General features: G+C 39.8%; 1 non-coding gene across 1 annotated transcript; it reads right to left on the bottom strand.

Moving 5' to 3' along the window:
• Positions 1–15,102: 15,102 nt before the first annotated feature.
• LOC148548601 (small nucleolar RNA R71) lies at positions 15,103–15,206 on the bottom strand. Its single transcript, XR_015898981.1, has one exon. It is a non-coding gene; the product is annotated as a small nucleolar RNA R71 (small nucleolar RNA).
• Between the last annotated feature and the right edge of the window lie 5,476 nt (positions 15,207–20,682).

Here is a 20,682-nt window from a genome sequence, read left to right as displayed (position 1 = left end):
TATCCTCCCGCCCAATATTGCTACTTTTGTTGAGTCGCAAATTGAACGAAGACAATGGGGTTTCCTACAGAGACAGCAGAAGCAGGTCAATCTTTCTTGGGTAGTCGAGTTCTACTCTAACTTCTACCTGCCTACCCTGCAGTCTGTCTTTGTCCGTCAAAAGCAAGTCCCCATTACAGAAGAGGCTATTCAACAAGCTTTGAGTCTTCCCCCTATTCCAGAAGGATTGGATGCTTTTCAAAAAGCTACACTCAAGCGCCAGATGTACCAATTTGACTGGGAAGTTGTTTTCAGAGTTATCGCACTACCTGGCAGCCGGTGGATATACGGATACCATCGTACCCGCCCTAAGGGAATATCAGCTTCAGCACTTACCTTGGAGGCTCGCGTATGGGCACAGATCATGTCCCATTACGTCTTTCCGAGCACTCACGAGTCCTCCTTCACTACAGACATGGCCGTTCTACTATGGTGCATCCTTACAGACCAGCCTCTGAATCTACCAAGACATATCCGGAATGTCATGGGACACGTACAAATTGCGGGCAACTTATCTTTTCCCGCCTTGGTCTCAGATCTTGTCTCAGCAGCCGGAGTTTCCTACAGAGCTGGAGACACCAAAGCCATGCTTCCACGGGATGATCAGTATGTCCCCAATGGGAAGTACCTCAGACTTCCAGCAGCCACTACAAGCCTTCCCACTGCTCCGGTTGAAGATATCCCTTCTTCAACACCACAAGCACCTATAACAGATGAGCTGCTCCAGCAGATAATCAAAAGATTGGATCGGCAGGAACAGAAAGCGAAGTTAAGAGAGCGCCGTAACGAGCGCCGATTCAAACACCTCAAGGAGCTACTCAAGGGACACTTCAAGGACTCAGACACCCCGGACTCCACTTCCTTTACCAGCACAGGGAGCCATGATGGTCCCGACTATGGAGATACTGCTACCAGCCCACCCCTGTTCCTGACAGATGGCACCGAGGACGGTGCAAAGCCTTAAGTGTGGGGAGGTCGGTCAGTACCTGACTTCCGGAGGTAATTTCTCTTCCCTAGCACCAATAAATTAGGATATTTTAGTTAGTTCTTCTTTCTTTTATAGAATAGGATAAATTGCATAGTAATAGGTTAGTTGCATGTATGCTCCACTTGATTGAAAAGACAATAAGTTTCTTCTAAGACTCTATCTTTGGAACAAAATTTCACTAATTTTTCACATTTTTATGATAAATGTGCTTGAAGTTGTATTTGGAACATGATGTTTGAGCTAAAGAACACACAACCTGTAAAGATTTGAGCCTTTATGCATGGTTACATTATTTAACCATAATTATTTTATTCTTGTGTGTTTACTTCTCTATGATTGTAATCTGTATTTTGTTTTATCTTATATGTCCAATATTTATTATATTTGTATGCTTGCATATGATTGAGGCCATCTTTTGTTTAAACTCACTTATCCAAATTAAGCCTACCCTTTTCAATTACCTTTGTTAACCACTTTGAGCCTTTAAATCCTATTTGTTCTATATTTCCCCACATTACTAGCCTTAAGCGGAAAAATATTGTATATCCCAAATTGAATCTTTGGTTAGCTTAAGATAGAATTGTGTGTGCTAGTTAAATATGGGAAATTATGGGAACAAAAGTTATTAAGGGAATGTGTCATGATAATTTAATGGGAATTTGGATACCTACTCATGTGAAACTATAAGGATTAAAAATCTATGTGCATTGATAAGCTATGTTTATTTTTGCTTCTATTTAACAAAAAAAAATTTAATAAATAAATGAATAAAGGGACCAAATTACCCCAATGCTGAATTGAGAATTCAAAGATCAATGCACATATGATAAAAATTAAAATAAAAAGTTGATACATGGGTATGGAATGTAAAAGGGGAATTCTGGGTAGCTAGGTATGAATTCTAAGATTATGCAAGTTATATAAGTTGGGTTGAAGCTTGGGTTAATTAAAGATTCAATTTATAAGCTCATTTGACCATACATGTATCCCTACCTACCTTGGCCCCATTACAACCTTGAAAAGACCTCATGATGTTTGCATTGGTATATTAACTGTTGTTGATTGGTTAAGAGAAGAACAAAAGTTAGAGAGCATGATTAGAGAAGGATAGAGTGATTACCCTATACACTAGAGAGATTAGAGCGTACATACATCATCAGTGAGGGTTCAATGCTTGAATTTCCATGTTCCCTGCTTTCATGAGCTATCCTCTTGCACCTTTGTCTGTCTTACTGTATAATGATAGAATTAGTGGAATTTGATTTGTAATTGTTTTGAAGAGCTTATTTACTTTCGATCAAGTGGGCAAGAATCATATAGTTGCATTCATATATATAGGATTGCATTGCATTGCATGAGTTTCTACATGTTCATACTTGTTTATTTTATCTCCTTCAATTGAGCATGAGGACATGCTAATGTTTAAGTGTGGGGAGGTTGATAAACCACTATTTTATGGTTTATATTGTGTTTAATTGTGTGGTTTTATCATGATCCTGACCCGCTTATTCATTAAAATAGCATGCATTTATATTTCCTTCCTGAAATCATTACATGAGTGAAAACTGCTTCCTAGAGACTTTTAATTATACATTTTACATCTTCTTTATTCCATTCGATGTCGTGATATGTGTGTTAAGCGTTTCAGGCTTTATAGGGCAAGAATGAGTTGGAGATTGGAAAGGAAGCCAGCAAAAATGGAAGGAACACAAGAAATTGAGGAGATGACCAGCGAGAAGCGACGCGGCCACATAGACGACGCGACCGCGCGGAGAAGATCATATCACAGTGACGTGGCCGCATGGACAACATGACCGCGCGAAATGGAAAAGCACGAGCGACGCGGAGGCGTGGACGACGCGCCCGCGTGGTGAAGCGAAACGCGAATGACGCGTCCGCATGAGTGACGCGATCGCGTGGCATGCGCGATCTGCATAATTTGCAGAATCGCTGGGTGTGATTTTGGACCCTATTTTGACCCAATTTTCGACCCATAACAGCAGACTAGAGCCGGAGAACATGCAGAAAAACAGAGACAACATTCATTCTACACAGTTTTAGTTTTTAGATCTAGTTTTACTCCTCCTCTAGGTTTTCTCTCTACACATTCATAGTTCTTAGGATTTAATTTTCACTTACTTTTTGGGCATTGGAACACTGAGAAGAGTTATTACCTCATCAAGACTTCGTCATTCTAGTTCGTTTTCTTTACTTGGCTTCACTCTTCCATGTTCTTTGCTTTGTTAATTTTACCATTGGAATATTTTTAGGATTATTTAATACAAGGATCACCTTTATTTTTAATTGACTATTTTGATTTTTATTTACAATGTCTTCCTTTAATTCCTTTTTATATGCTATGAATTTTACATTCACAATTAGCGAGTAGTTCCCTAACTTGATGGGGAATTGATTGAAAGGAACCCTTGAGTTGGAAGGCTTGAAAGAAAAATTGTAATTGAGTTTATGGTTGGATTGCCTCCTAATCACTAACACCAATCCCTTTTAATTAAGTGAATTGCGACTTGTGAACGGACGCAGCATTCCAACTTGTTTGACTTTTCTTTACCTAGTGAAGGATAACTAAACAGGACAACCTTCAATTGTCAATTAATCCTGAGAGCATTCCAACAATAGTAAGGATTCCAACTAATCAATTCCCAGTCAAGGCTTTTATTTATACTATTCAAATTCACCAATTTAATTTCCTGTTTGCTCAATTCAACCCTTTTTGAAAACCTCTGATTAATAAAATAGCACACTTTTCTGCAACTCGTTGGGAGACGACCTGGGATTCATACTCCCAGTATCTTAATTTCAATTTTCTGTGACATCTTTCTAAATTGATAGGCGGATTTCTAGCGAATTAAGAACTATACTTGCAACGTATAAATTTTAACAATTTTTAATTCGCTAATTTCTGCCTGCATCAGTCTCCATCACAACTCTCTGGTTAATTCACATGCGTTGCGCATTCACGCATGACGTGTACGTGTCGTAGACGCTTGCGCGTTGATCCCCCTTTTTTTATATGCAGAATGCAGAATGCGGATGATTATGCAGAAATTATGAATGCACACTAATAAAAATAAAATAAAATAAAACTAAGAATAAAAATGAAACATCATACCATGGTAGGTTGTCTTCCACCTAGCACTTTTAGTTATTGTCCTTAAGTTGGACATTTGGTGGGCTCCTTGTCTTGGAGGCTTGTGCTTGAACTAATCTTGAAATTGCCACCAGCGCTTGGATTTCCAATAAGCTCTATCTATTCCAAGTAAATTCCCCAAGCTTTGATGGAGTTCTTCACAAGCTTTGAGCTCCCAAAATTGATCCTCATATTTTTCCGGATCCCAAATCTTGTTTCTACACACATCTTGAAGTAGGTCACCCTTGTCCCAATCGGGTGGCAAGCAATCTGAATTCCCAACGCAATACCAAACTCTTCTCTTAGATCCAACCAAATATTCACTAGCTCCACCCTTGCATCCAGCTCTTGAAGTATCAACCTTGATGAGCCTTGCCTTGCAACTCCAACCACTGAACATCCTTCTCTTACGCTTAATTCCACAAAGCTCCATAAGTTGGCCATCCGTTTCAAGAATACCATAGTCAAGTGGGACAGTAAAGCGAATAGAGATAAGTCTTACCCACTCAAATGAAGGAGTAGATAGCCACCTAGGTGGAGAAGTCTCCAACGTTCTTGACAAAGTGTACTCAACTCCCGTCCAACCCTTATGAAGGACTTCCGCTTCCACATCATTCTCAGACTCAATCAGGGAAGAGTCTTCATATTCAAGGAGTTCAATTGCAGATGTAGATTCATCACTAGGAGGACTTGATTCTTGATCTGCATCACCAAGGGAACTTTCTTCTTGTTCTATCCCATCCAAGTCTTCATAAGGAATATGCCATGGAGGATATACACTGGCCTTCTTGATATCAATTTCAATCTTCATGGAGGAATACTCTACAACTCTAGATTCCCACGGAGGTTCAGCGTCTCCTAAGTCTTCAACCACATATTCCTCTTCAACTATTATGGCTTCCTGCACTTGTTCCAATACAAAATCATGTACCTCATTGTCCACCGGAGTTTCTAGTGTCTCCTTCATACTAGGGTCTTCTATTGATTTTCAGCATGTAGCCATGGGAGTGCTTTGAGTATCGAAGCGCAGAGAGGCTAAATTACCTGCTGTGTCGGTCAAGGTAGCTATGAACTCTTGTGTCGTCTTTTGCATCTCTCTTTGCCCTTGAAGAAGAACACTTATAGTGTCATTCATTGCAGATTGGGGTGGATATGAGGGTTTATTATTTGGGGCGAAAGGTTCATGATATGATGGTGGTTCATCATAACAAGGATGTGACGATTCAACATTCTCCATCTTTTCTACTTGTTGCACAACACACTTCAATCCCTTGTTCTCAAGTTGATATTCTTTAGATATGAGAGCTTCGTGTGCTTTCTGTTTTCCCACTTGCTCAAATTGATGAAGGGTTGCTTGAAATTGATCGAGTGTTTCCTTGAGACGATCCTTTGACTCTTGTTCCACTTGGATATCATAAGTAGGATCATAAGGCTCTTGGATTGATGGATATGGACATGGTGTATATCGAAGTAATTGGGTTGGAATTAGGGTGGCTCTATGTATGGTTCATATGGATCATGGGGTGGTTGGTAAGGTGGATAAGGATTAGGATCATATGAGGGTGTTTGGTAGTAGGTGGCTTGTGAGTATGGGGGTTCAAAGCTATGTTGATGAGGGGGTTCATTGGCATATGGTGGGCTTGTTGGTAACTACAAGGGGGTCCACCATATCCGTTGTCTTTGTATTCACCCTAGAATGGCTCTTGACCATAGTAATTTGGTGGGGGTTGTTGCCAAGAGGGTTGATCAAATCCTTGTGGCTCCTCCCATATCTGATTGTCCCAACCTTGATGCATGTTCTCATTATAGCTTCCATTCCCTACAACATAATTTGAACCAAACTCATAGCCAAATGGGTGAGAATTCATAGTATCAAAAGAAAATAAAAACAAAAACTAATAAGAGAATAATGAGAATAAACTCCTAAAACTAGAAACAACTAACAAAGTAACGAAAAATCAAAATTATTCACAATATTCACAATAACCAATAATAAGGTACACATTTGCAACACCCCGGCAACAGCGCCATTTTGATGAATGGATTTTTGATGGTTTAGAATTTCACAAATGAATCCTCATTGCAAGTATAGTTTCTAAACCAATAATAATCCCTTCATACAAAAAATTTGGTTGTCACTAAAACAAACCAAATAAAATTAAACCGAAGTATGTAAACCTCGGGTCGTCTCTCAAGGAATTGTAGGGAAGTATGCTACTATCGGTTATGAGATTGTATATTTTTGGGTTTTTGAAAGGTTGAACAAGGAATGTAAATGACAAGAAAATAAACTAATAATTAAGAAAAGTCTTAACAAGTATTGAGAATAAGAATTCCTATCCTCATTATCATCATCAATTATGATAGTAATTGTCCATTGCTCCCACTTACTCAACTTCTAACTATGAAGGAAAGTCAAGTAGATAAATCAATTTGATTCCTCAAGTCCTAGTCAACTCTCAAGGAAAGACTAGAGTTAGTGGAATTCAAATCAACCAACAGTTCTCAAATACCAATTGTTCCGAAGGTTACCTAAAACTGTAGGTCGATGTCGGATGAGATCTTCTGACTAGTCGGAGATGATGTGTCCGGCTGGCTGGTAGCGGCCGGAGCTGTTGTGTCTGACTTGTTGGACTGGCTGTACTTCTGATCCTTGGTCACCGGAGGGTGGGGGGTACCTGCAAGAGACTTCGATGCTTAAGTTAGCACGGGTATTAAGCAGGTTTTTTGTAGAATCAGAGTATGAGTTATACCTGGGTGCTCCAGTGTATTTATAATGGTGTAGAGTGACCTTTTTAGATAAGATAAGTTAGTTATCCTATCTTATCTTTATCTTTGAGTTGAGGTCAGCTTATCTTCAAGGGAACCGCCCTTATCTCTATAGGCTTGGACTGCCTTTGGATTTGGGTCATGTTCCTTGAGTTGGGCTTTTCTGTCGATTTGGCCGAGCTCTTTAAGAAGAGATTGGGTAGTCGGACCTGAAGAGGTCGGTCACCATGTCGCTAAACATCTCGGGTCGGACAGCTCGACCCAGGGTATGAACAGTGCCCCCTGCTTGAGCTTGGTCTTCTGCTTTGAGGTCGAGTTTTTTGACTTCGAACTTTTTATAGCGAAGCCGAACTCGAGCACTTTTGTCGATTCCTTTCTTTGTAGAGCTTTTTTGAATGTAGAACATTTTTCCTCTAAAAACGCGCGCTTTTGTATTAGCGCTTCTGGTGCACGAAATGTGAATCACACTTTTCACAATTCGTACCACTAACCAGCAAGTGCACTGGGTCGTCCAAGTAATACATTACGTGAGTAAGGGTCGAATCCCACAGAGATTGTTGGTTTGAAGCAATCTCTGGTTATCTTGTAAATCTCAGTTAGGAGGTCAATTATAATTATCAGTTGACTTGCAAATGAACAAGGGAACATAAAATAAATACTTGGTATGCAGTAATGGAGAATATGTTGGAGTTTTGGAGATGCTTTGTCTTCTGAATCTCTGCTTTCTCCCTATCTTCTTCTTCACGCACGCAAGGTTCCTCCTATGGCATGCTGTGTGTTGGTGGATCACCGTTGTCAATGGTTACCATCCGTCCTCTCAGTGAAAAAGGTCCAGGTGCGCTGTCACCGCACGGCTAATCATCTGTCGGTTCTCGATCATGTCAAAATAGGATCCATTGATCCTTTTGCGTCTGTCACTACGCCCAACACTCGCGAGTTTGAAGCTCGTCACAGTCATTCAATCCCTGAATCCTACTCGGAATACCACAGATAAGGTTTAGACTTTCCGGATTCTCAAGAATGCTGCCAATGGATTCTAGCTTATACCACGAAGATTCTGATTAAGGAATCCAAGAGATATTCATTCAATCGAAAGTAGAACGGAGGTGGTTGTCAGACACGCATTCATAGGTTGAGAATGGTGATGACTGTCACGGATCATCACATCCATCATATTGAAGTGCGAATGAACATCTTAGATAGAAACAAGCGTGTTTGAATAGAAAACAGAAATAGTTGCATTAATTCATCAAAACACAGCAGAGCTCCTCACCCCCAACAATGGAGTTTAGAGACTCATGCCATCAGAGATTACAAAGTTCAGATCTAAAATGTCATGAGATGCAAAATAAATCTCTAAAAGTTGTTTAAATACTAAACTAGTAACCTAGGTTTACAAAAAATGAGTAAACTATGATAGATAGTGCAGAAATCCACTTCTGGGGCCCACTTGGTGTGTGATAGGGCTGAGACTTAAACTTCTCACGTGCCTGGGCTGTTTTGGGCGTTCAACGCCAGGTTGTAACCTGTTTCTGGCGTTGAACTCCAACTTGTAACTTGTTTCTGGCGTTGGACGCCAGACTACAACATGAAACTGGCGTTGAACGCCAGTTTACGTCCTCTATTTTTGAGCAAAGTATGGACTATTATATATTGCTGGAAAACCCTAGATGTCTATTTTCCAACGCAATTAAGATCGCGCCATTTGAATATATGTAGCTCCAGAAAATCTACTTTGAGTGCAGGAAGGTCAGAATCCAACAACATCAGCAGTCCTTTTTCAGCCTGAATCAGATTTTTGCTCAGCTCCCTCAATTTCAGCCAGAAAATACCTGAAATCACAGAAAAACACACAAACTCATAGTAAAGTCCAGAAATGTGATTTTTAATTAAAAAACTAATAAAAATATACTAAAACCAACTAAATCATACTAAAAACTAAGTAAAAACAATGCCAAAAAGCGTATAAATTATCCGCTCATCACAACACCAAACTTAAATTGTTGCTTGTCCCCAAGCAACTAAAAACAAAGTAGGATAAAAAGAAGAGAATATACAATGAATTCCAAAAACATCTATGAAGATCAGTGTTAATTAGATGAGCGGGGCTATTAGCTTTTTGCTTCTGAACAGTTTTGGCATCTCACTTTATCCTTTGAAGTTCAGAATGATTGGCATCTATAGGAACTCAGAATTTAGATAGTGTTATTGATTCTCCTAGTTCAGTATGTTGATTCTTGAACACAGCTACTTTGTGAGTCTTGGCCGTGGCCCTAAGCACTCTGTTTTCCAGTATTATCACCGGATACATACATGCCACAGACACATAACTGGGTGAACCTTCTCAGATTGTGACTCAGCTTTGCTAAAGTCCCCAATTAGAGGTGTCCAGGGTTCTTAAGCACACTCTATTATTATTTTTTTTTTTTGCTTTGGACCTCGACTTTAACCGCTCAGTCTCAAGTTTTCACTTGACACCTTGGATCCTTTTTATTACCCTTGCCTTTTGGTTTTAAGGACTATTGGCTTTTTGCTCTTGCCTTTTGGTTTAAAGAGCTTTTGGCTTTTTCTGCTTGCTTTTTTTTTCGCATTTTTTTTTTCAGCAAGCTTTGTTCTTCACTGCTTTTTCTTGCTTCAAGAATCATTTTTATGATTTTTCAGATTATCAAATAACATTTCTCCTTTTTCATCATTCTTTCAAGAGCCAACAATTTTAACATTCATAAACAACAAATTCAAAAGAAATATGCACTGTTCAAGCATTCATTCAGAAAACAAAAAGTATTGCCACCACATCAAAATAATTAAACTATTTTAAAATTCGAAATTCATGTACTTCTTTTTCTTTTTCAGAAAACAATTTTCATTTAAGAAAGGTGATGGATTCATAGGACATTCATATCTTTAAGACATAGACACTTAGATACTAGTGATCATATAGTAAAGACACAAACATAATTAAACATGAAGCATAGTAAACGAAAAACAGGAAAATAAGAACAAGGAGATTAAGGAATGGGTCCACCTTAATGAGGGTGGCGTCTTCCTCTTCTTGAAGAACAATGGTGCTCTTGAGCTCCTCTATGTCTCTTCCTTGCCTTTGTTGCTCTTTCCTCATAGCTATTTGATCTGCAGTCAATTGCTCTACCACTGAATTATGGAAAAATAAAAGCAATGCTTTTACCACACCAAACTTAAAAGGTTTGCTCGTCCTCGAGCAAAAGAAGAAAGAAATGGAGAAGATGGAGGAGATGGAAGTGTGTGAATGGGTGGGTTTGGGAGGGAAATGGTTTGAATTTGAATGGTGAGGTAGGTGGAGATCCTGTGAGGTCCACAGATCCAGTGGGGTCAAGGATTTAGCATCCCTGCTCCAATTAGGCGTACAAAATGCCCTTACTGTGCAATCCTGGCGCTTAACGCCAGACTGCAGCCTGTTTCTGGCGTTAAACGCCCAAATGTAGCCTGTTTCTGGCTTTTAACGCCAGACTGATGCTTGTTTCTGGCGTTAAACGCCAGCTTGGTGCTTGTTTCTGGTGTTAAACGCCAGACAGATGCTTGTTTCTGGCGTTTAAATGCCAGAATGATCTTCCTCCAGGGTGTGCTGTTTTTCATGTTGTTTTTCATTCTGTTTTTGATTTTCCATTTGTTTTTGTGACTTCACATGATCATCAACCTAAAGAAAACATAAAATAGCCATGGAAAATAAATAGATATAATTAAATAACATTGGGTTGCCTCCCAACAAGCGCTTCTTTAATGTCAATAGCTTGACAGTGAGCTCTCATGGAGCCTCACAGATAATCAGAGCAAGGTTGGGACCTCCCAACACCAAACTTAGAGTTTGAATGTGGGGGTTCAACACCAAACTTAGAGTTTGGTTGTGGCCTCCCAGCACCAAACTTAGAGTTTTACTGTGGGGGCTTTGGTTGACTCTGTAGTGAGAGAAGCTTTTCATGCTTCCTCTCCATGGTTACAGAAGGAGAACCTTGTGTCTTATAGTTTGCAATGTCTGCAAACCATAGAGCTTCCTAAATAGCAAACAATTGCTCATCCGGAAAGGTTTCAGAGATCTCAGTAGGAGGGAGGGATGCTCCTGCTACTGGTTCTATCTGGGACAGATGATCAGCTACTTGATTCTATGTTCCTTTTCTGTCTCTTATTTCTATATCAAACTCTTGCAGAAGCAACACCCATCTTATGAGCCTGGGCTTTGAATCCTGCTTTGTGAGTAGATATTTAAGAGCAGCATGGTCAGTGTACACAATCACTTTTGATCCTACTAAGTAGGATCTAAACTTGTCAATGGCATAAAACACTGCAAGTAATTCTTTTTCTGTGGTTGTGTAATTTTTCTGGGCATCATTTAAAACACTGCTAGCATAATAAATGACATGCAGAAGCTTGTTATACCTCTGTCCCAATACTGCACCAATGGTATGGTCACTGGCATCACACATTAGCTCGAAGGGTAATGTCCAGTCTGGTGCAGAAATAACTGGTGCTGTGACTAGCTTAGCTTTCAGGGTCTCAAACACCTGCAGACACTTTATGTCAAACACAAATGGCGTGTCAGCAGCTAGCAGATTGCTCAGAGGTTTTGCAATTTTTGAAAAATCCTTTATAAACCTCCTATAGAATTCTACATGCCCCAGAAAGCTTCTGATTGCCTTAACATTGGCAGGTGGTGGTAATTTTTTAATTACTTCAACTTTAGCTTGATCCACCTCTATTCCCTTGTTTGAAATTTTATGCCCAAGGACAATCCCTTCAGTCACCATAAAGTGACATTTTTCCCAATTTAAAACTAGGTTGGTCTCTTGGCATCTTTTCAGAACAAGTGCTAAATGGTTAAGGCATGAGCTGAATGACTCTCCAAATACTGAAAAGTCATCCATGAAGACTTCCAAAAACTTCTCTACCATATCAGAGAAGATAGAGAGCATGCACCTCTGAAAGGTTGTGATGCCAAGGCATCTTAAGCTAGTTTCACTAGCATTTTTCTGTTAGTTTTAGTTGTTTTATGCATTTTCTTGAGCTTAAAGTAACCAAGAATGGTTAAATGAATAACAAAGCAATGAACCATCCAAACAGTATGATTTTGATGCAAATTCCATGAGTTTTTAGTTATATTACTTGAATGCTATGAATGGAAGATTTCTCATGAAATTTTGCAAGACTTTGATGCAATTGTTTGGATGATTTCAGGGAAGAAGAGGCTAGGCAAGGAAGCAACAAAATCAATAAAGGAAGCTTGAATATCACATGTGGAGTTTAAGTTCTAGTTTAAGCTTAAACTGGAACTTAAACTACCAAAATCATGAAAGCTGAGGAAAGGGTGAAAGTGGCGTTTAACCTCCAGTTTAACCTTAAACTGGAAGTTAAACGCCAGAAATGGGAAATGCACCAGGGAGCCAATTCCACGTTTAAGCTCCAGTTTAACCTTAAACTGGAGCTTAAACGTGTTCGACCAAGTTTTCTCCTCCAGGGTTGCTTTCTCCAATTCCACGTTTAAGCTCCAGTTTAACCTTAAACTGGAGCTTAAACGTGTTCGACCTCCAGGGGTTGCTTTCTCCACTTCCACGTTTAAGCTCCAGTTTAACCTTAAACTGGAGCTTAAACGTGTTCGACACCTCCAGGGCTACCTTTCTCTATTCCCACGTTTAAGCTCCAGTTTAACCTTAAACTGGAGCTTAAACGTGTTCGACCTCCAGGATGGCTTTCTCTATTCCCACGTTTAAGCTCCAGTTTAACCTTAAACTGGAGCTTAAACGTGTTCGACCTCCAGGGCTGCCTTTCCTATCTCCACGTTTAAGCTTCAGTTTAACCTTAAACTGAAGCTTAAACGTGTTCGACTACTTTACCCTCCAGGGCTGCCTTCTTCCATTTCCACGTTTAAGCTTCAGTTTAACCTTAAACTGAAGCTTAAACGTGCTTCCACAAAAGGCATCACTGGAAGTGTCTGGCGTTTAAGCTGCAGTTTAAGCTTAAACTGCAACTTAAACACCACTATTGGAAAAGGTTTCTGGGCCAAAAATATAGCAGTTTAAGTTAGCTTTTGAGCACAAACATTAACTTAAACTTACTCTGGTATGAAACCCAATTGAATATCATGGTTTATGGGATTGGGCCTGAAGGATTGATGAGTCTGGAATTTCAAATTGTTGAGTCATGTGTCATTACTTGATTATCACTAAGTTGGCTCAATGAATGTTACAGAATTGTGGATCAGCAGCCTCATCAAGATCATGGATCATAAACCCAAAGCAAAAGGAAAGCAGGGAGAGGCCTCAAAGCCCAAGAAACACAACAGAAGCTCAATATAGAAAGTGTATAAATAGGATAGAATTTAAGTTAGGAAGGGACTTTTACCTTTTCATTTTGCTAGTTTTCATACCTTTGTAATTGAATTCAGAGCTATGACTCACTAAACCCCCTTTCATTGGGTTAGGGAGCTCTATTGTAATTCAATGAATCAATAATAGTTTATCTTCTTCTTCAATCTTTTCTCTTGAATTTTGTTAGAAAGCTTCTCGATCTAATTTCATTGGGTAGTTGTCTTGGGAAAGAAACTACCCATAATTGGAATCCTTCGGAACCTTGGGAAAGGAATGGAGGATTCATGCTAGAGAAGCTTTCTCACAGTGAATTGGATTGGGGTTTGGATGGATATTGTGACATGTAATCCTACCAAATTGTGGTTCATGAAACTGTGTGGTATAATCAGTGATCGAGCATCATCTCTTCTTATGAACATTTAAACCAAAGGATTGGGAATTTGTTTGTTTTTAGAGAGAATTGGTGAGCCAAGGGATTGGGATCCAATCATATAAGATTGCCAAGCAAAATTCAATGAACGCATTGGTTGAGGAAGAGATAAACATGTTTTGATTCGGAGATCTCAATATCTCCTATAACCCAATGAATTCCCCATCTCTGATTTCCACTTTCTCTTTACATTCTGCAACTCAATTCATGCAATCACCCCCATTCCCTTTTAATTTCAGCAATTTAGCTTCTGCTCTTTAATTCATGCAATTTAAGATTCCGCCATTTCAATTTCTTGCCATTTACGTTTCCCGCCAATTTTACATTCCACAAATCTCATCTAATTCTTGATTCCGCTCAACTAGTCACACTTCTAATCCGAATTGCTCATTCAACCAATCCTTGTGGGATTCGACCTCACTCTATTGTGAGTTTTTACTTGACGATAACCGGTGCACTTGCCGGAGGGAATTTTGCCGATCGTGCAATTTCCTAAATCGTAGCATAACAAGTTTATGCGCATCAAGTTTATGGCGCCGTTGCCGGGGATTGGTTTTCGATTGACAATTCTCAAATTTGAAGTTAACTAGATTGAGCATTTTTCTTGCTTTGTTAATTCAGTTCAAGTTACTTGTTGAATTTTTAATTTCTGTACTCTGTTACATGCTTTCTTTCTTTATGCCTTTAAATTCAAGCAACTAACTCACTGACTCACTAACTATTTGAATTAATTCCTCAACTACTCTAACCATACTCTTTCATTAACCAAGAGTATTTCACTTGTTTGTTGCTTGTGCTGTGTTCTTGTATGACAGGTAGGAGAGGAGAGACATCAACTCCTCCATATACTGAACCAGAGAGGACCCTTCATAGACTTAGAAGGGAAGCAAGAGGGAAGAGAGTACTGGGAGAAGAAGAATCTGAAGGAGAATCTAAGGACAATTTTGAGGAAGCTTTAGATCTCAACATGGATAGAGAAGTTCACAACCATGAGAGGGATGATGGAAACAATGCCATTCCTGAGAGGAGGGTTCTTAGTTCATACATAAACCCAACCTCTGGGAATTGTGGTAGCAGCATTCAGAAACCACCCATTCAGGCCAACAATTTTGAACTCAAACCACAGCTAATATCACTTGTGGAGAATCATTGTTCATTTGGTGGGAGTGCTAATGAAGATCCAAACCAACATCTCACAAAATTCCTTAGAATTTGCGACACTGTGAAGTCCAATGGAGTCCAGGAAGATACCTATAAACTGCTCTTGTTCCCATTTTCACTTAGGGACAAGGCAGCTAAGTGGCTGGAATCATTCCCAAGGGGGAGCCTAACAACCTGGGATGAGGTGGAAAGCAAGTTTCTGGCACGTTTCTACCCCCCACAAAAGGTCAATAGGCTTCAATCTGAGGTTCAGACGTTTAGACAACAAGATGGTGAAACTCTCTACGAGGCATGGGAGAGGTTCAAGGATTTGACAAGGAAATGCCCACCAGACATGTTCCATGACTGGGTGCAATTGCACATTTTCTATGATGGACTTTCTTATGAATCAAGGAAGGCTGTAGACCATTCATCAGGAGGTTCATTGAACAGGAAAAAGACTGTGGAAGAAGCCATTGAAGTGATTGAGACAGTGGCTGAGAATGAGTACTACTATGCTTCAGAGAGACACAACACTAAGGGAGTCATGGAGCTGAACCATGTTGATACAATTTTAGCCCAAAATAAGGTGTTTGCCAAGCAACTAGCAGAGCTCACCAGGAAATTAGAAACAAAGCAAGTGGCTGCAATACACACACAAGATCAAGAGGAAGTAAGCACTGAAGGAGGTGATTGGGAAGAGGCCAACTATGTGGGAAACCAACAAAGGCAATCATATGATCCACATTCCAACACTTACAATCCAGGATGGAAAAACCACCCAAACTTTGGGTGGGGGAACCAACAAACCCAACCACAAAACCACAAACCTTACAACCACAACCAACATAACAATTCCACATACCAAAACTCCAACCAAAGATCATACCAAGCCACACAAAACACTTACTCCCAACCATCATATCATGGCCAAAATAATCAACCTACCCAACCTAATCCGAACCAACAATTTCAAGATCAATTAAACAGGATAGAAGGAGTGCTTGCAAACATGGGTCAGGACATAAGTGAGTTGAAAAACTTTAGGGATGATGTGAGATCTACCTTAAGGAACCATGGTGAAAAACTCAAGAGGATGGAGTCTCAAGTAGGAGAGCTATCTCAACAGGCCCCCAAGTCAACTGCAGTGTTCCCTAATGACACAGAAAAGAATCCTAAAGGGGAACAAAAGAGAGTGAGATGGGAAGAATGCAAGGCCATCACCACATTGAAGGAAGTCTCAGAAGAAGAAGGAATCAGACCCTCAGAACAGGAGCCAGAAATCTTGAAGGAAGGTGTGGAAGAAGCTAAGCAGGAAGGTGAAACTGAACAAGCCAAGGAACTGCAAACAGGCATGCTGGAAACATACCAACCAAAAGCACCATTTCCTCAGAGGTTAGGAGGAGGTGAAAAAGGGAAAACCTATTCAAGGTTTTTAGAGACATTTAAGTCTCTCCATATCAATATTCCCTTCCTTGAGATCCTCCAGCAGATGCCTACACATATCAAGTATTTAAAGGAATTGTTGAGCAAGAAAAGAGTTTTGAAGGGAGGACAAACGGTAACAATGAACAAAGAATGCAGTGCCCTCATCAAGAAGGACACAGTCTCTAAGAAAACAGACCCAGGAAGTTTTCATATACCCTGCATCATAGGGGAAACAAAAATTGACAGAGGATTCTGTGATCTAGGAGCTAGCATAAATGTGATGCCTCTGACTCTTATGAAGAGGCTACAACTGAATGAGGTGAGATCCACTGATGTAATCATACAACTGGCTGACAAAACTCAGAAGCAAGCTGAAGGGGTAGTTGAAAATGTGCTGGTGAAAGTGGGAAATTATTTCTTCCCCACAGACTTTGTCATTTTGGACATGGAGGAAAGCCACCTACACCCTATCATTCTGGGAAGGCCATTTCTAGCCACTGCTAGGGCGCTCATAGATGTGGAACAAGGAGAGCTAATCTTGAGAATACATGATGAACAGCTCACTTTCAATGTTTTCAAACCTGCATCTGAGCCTGAACCAGAACCTGAAAAGCCTAAGGATGATAGTAGCCATCTATGTTTGGAGGAAAGCAATCCAGCAGCTGAAACTCTGAAACAGTCCTTGGAAGGCAAACAAGAATTGCAAGAGTTAAAGCCACAAGAATCAATAGAAACAGATCAGAAGGATCCTCCTGGCATAAGGGTCAATGAAGAAATCCTCAAGAGAAAGGGAAGAATTGTAAAGAAATTGCCAAGAGGGTGGAGAAACAAGAAAATTCCCACTGAAGGTTTCTCTCCGGGAGATAAAGTGATATCAAGTCATTATCTGCCAATTCCACCTGGCCTCAAAACCATTCCCTCCCAGCTCCCTCAAGTGTTCACAATCAGGAAAGTTCTTTCTATGGAACATTTAGAAGTCATGAAGGAATCAAATGGGGACGTTTTCATAGTGAGAGGAGAAGACATCAAGCACTACAATCCACCCTAACAAGGGACAACCGTCAAGCTAGTGACGTTAAAGAAGCGCTTCATGGGAGGCAACCCATGTTTTAGTATCCTTACTCTTTATTGTTTTGCTTTGCATCTAATAAAGCATGGTTTCTTATGCATGAACTTGAATCCTCAGGACAACTGTTGAAAGAGTGCACTAAACATTGCATGTAAAATACAATTGGTATCTAAGTTGGTGTGCCTGAAGGCACCCCAAATTTTATTCAAATTGTATTCAATCTTTCATTCAAAGTGCACAACCAAACATTAAGTTTGGTGTTCCTTTTGAACACAGTTAATGAAAAGCAAGAAGTTCCTCTGGATTTAGAAATTCATGACAAGTATACCATTTGCATGTTTTAATACTTTGATTTCAATTACTTTAGGTAGTAAAATTGTTTAGGATCAAAGAGCCAAAGTGATTATGATTTGTTAGAATTATGCACATTCATTAAGGATAACCAACATGGATTTCATGTCATCAGGAGACATTACCAAACACTAAGTTTGGTGTCCAGTAATAAGTGTGCATACATACAAAGGTCACGGCTATAAGCTCAGGAAGTCAATCATTGATTTACAATTCAAAAAGAAGGAAAAAACATGTACAAGTACTATTCATTATTCACATGAACGAAAGAATGATAGCAAATTTGTTTGTTTGTGCAGGTACAAAAGGAAAGATAAGAATGGAGGAAAAAGACAAAGGGGGAGGTACGGTGCTTGGTCAAAAAGGAAGTTCACAAGTCTTTGAAACTAACACATGGGAAAAGGGAGTTCTGCATGAAAAGATAGCTACATGTACAACCTAATGCACTCAGAATACCTCCAAGAAAATGAAAAGCAATTCGTCCTTTTCCCTAATTCATATATTTACCATCAAGCCACCCTTCACAAATCACCCTAGCCGTCCATTTTTCACTTACGGGCACTATAAAGAACCACTTGGGGAACGAGTTCCACACCACCAAATCTCCTTCATGCACATTTTCTTTCATCATAGCATAACTATCTCTTGCCGAAAACAACCTCACCACACTTCCAACAACACTTCTTGCTTCACCTTGTCAACTTTAGCTTGTCACTTACCAAAACTAAAGAACCAATGGCAGCCTCATCTAGCCACAAAAGAAGAAAAGACAAGCAGCCAATGGAGGAGAACAGGGAATTCGATGCATGGAGATACAAATCAGTTTTCCATGAGATTCAAGCTGAATGGATGAGACCTAAAACGGTACTAGCTGAGGTTCCCTTTGACCTTGAAAAGGATGAGTTCCCAGGTGTTTGGGAGAAGATCAAAAAGAGGAAGTGGGAGCTCCTGACTAAGCCAATCACTAGAATCAACATCAACCTGGTGAAAGAGTTTTATGCAAATGCAGTGAGGGAGGATTCAACCTTGAAACCCACATACAAAAGCTATGTGAGAGGGGTGGAAGTTGACTTCAGCCCCAAGGCAATCATGAAAACTCTTGGCCTGAAAAACATACGTTTCAGCCAAGCAAGTTATGAGGAAAGGATGATAGGAGAACCTGACTATACGACTATTGCTGAAGACCTTTGTGCCATCAGAGCTGAATGGGTGAGAAAAACAAGAGGGGCTCCAAGAGTCTTGAGAAGAGGAGACCTAACACCTGAAGCTAAAGGGTGGTATGCAATAGTTAGGAGATCCATCCTACCCACTGCAAACTCTTCAGAAATAGTCCCTAAAAGAGCCATCTTGCTACATTGCATTATGGTGGGAGGGGAGATCAAAGTTCATAAACTCATTGCTGAACAGATACAAGAGCTTAGTGAGAAAAGTGATCCTGAATCCTGGCTCCACTTCCCTAGCACCATCATTAGACTATGCATCGATGCCCAAGTACCACTTGAAGATGAAAGACCTAATTGGCTACATCCTGGAATGGCCATAACTGCGTACAGAATGACTCTTGGCCCAATTGCTCCAAGACATACAAAAAGAAGAAATGAAGAAGGGCAACAAGCAGAAGCAGAGCAAGAAGCAGAGCAAGAAGGACAAGAAGGACAAGAAGGAGAGGACGGAGAAGAAGAGCAAGAAGAGCAAGGAATTCCAGAAAGAAGACAACAAATTCCCAGAGACCCCATGGATATGAGCAGAATGCAGGAAATCATAGAAGGAATGTCTCAACAATACATGAGGTCTCAGGAGAGACAAGAGGACTTTCACCTAAAAATGATGGATATGCAAAGGAACTTTGAATCAAGATTCTTAGATCTGCAAAGGGAAAAGAATTTACAATTATAGGAATCCTTCAGCCACATATGCCAACACCAAGATGCCAATGTCTTAGCAATCAAGGAAGCCACCACTTTACAGAATGCAAGATACTCAGTTCAAGCTGATTACAACATCAGTTCGCAAATCAAGCTTAACTACATAGGGGAACATTTACACAAGATGGACCCAGCATTCCCAGCTTTTGATGAGTATTTCAAAGGGAGGAAAGAAGGAGAAATAAACAAGGCAATGATCCTTGAAAAAGGAGTGGAAGAAACAATGAAAAAGGCTGGATTCTGGAAAAAGCTCATAAGAAAAGACAAAGGAAGTACAAGTGGTCAAAAAGGGGTAGGAAGCAAGAAGAAGTAGGATCCCAAGAATCAAGAAGAACCAAGCAATAAATGAGAGGTGGTCTCGTTCCTTAATAATCAAATGATAATTGGTGAATTGTCTTTATGAGCTTTCTTTCATTATAAGTCATTTAAGTTTTTAATGTGAAGTTTCTAGTATGTTTGTCTGTTTATTGCTTTGAATAAAGTGAATGCCTAGATGTTTGGATATAACTTCACCTTCTTAAACAAATGCTTGCCATGCTTGTTCTGTTTCCAAAAATAAAAGAAAAGTTTGAACAAAAGTAACTTGGCTCAATTAGTGACAAATCAAGTAGAATTAAGTGGTGGTATGCATGCTTGATTGTTTAGTCAGATCACTGGAAATAGAGTGTAGAATTATCATTTTTTGTGTAGAAATTGAAAACTGTCTATGGATCTTGATGAATAAATGTCTTTGGCCATGAAAAAGAAAGAAAAAGAAGAAGAAAAAGCCACTGAAAAAGGGCAACCAAAAAGCAAAAAAATTGAGAAAATAAGCTAGGCACCAATGGTTTGAACTTCTGAGACAAATGCCTGTGGTGTTTATGTATTAAGGATATGCTTGGATGAATAGGTTCTGAGGAGTGTTTCAACACTTGGTAACTTGGGTTAACTAACCCGGGATTATCAACCAAAAGTCCATTATCAAGAGCAACCTAAATACAAAACATTTAGTCACACAAAGAGGTGCTGGGCACCAATGTCTCAAGAAGAAATGTGAACTAAAATGCCTACAGTGGATATG

Source organism: Arachis ipaensis, chromosome B8, assembly GCF_059453495.1.
Source record: "Arachis ipaensis isolate K30076 ecotype BB chromosome B8, ASM5945349v1, whole genome shotgun sequence".
Classification (NCBI taxonomy): Eukaryota; Viridiplantae; Streptophyta; class Magnoliopsida; order Fabales; family Fabaceae; genus Arachis; species Arachis ipaensis.
The sequence above is the reverse complement of the archived record's forward strand: the minus strand, read 5'-3'. Positions and strand labels throughout refer to the sequence as shown.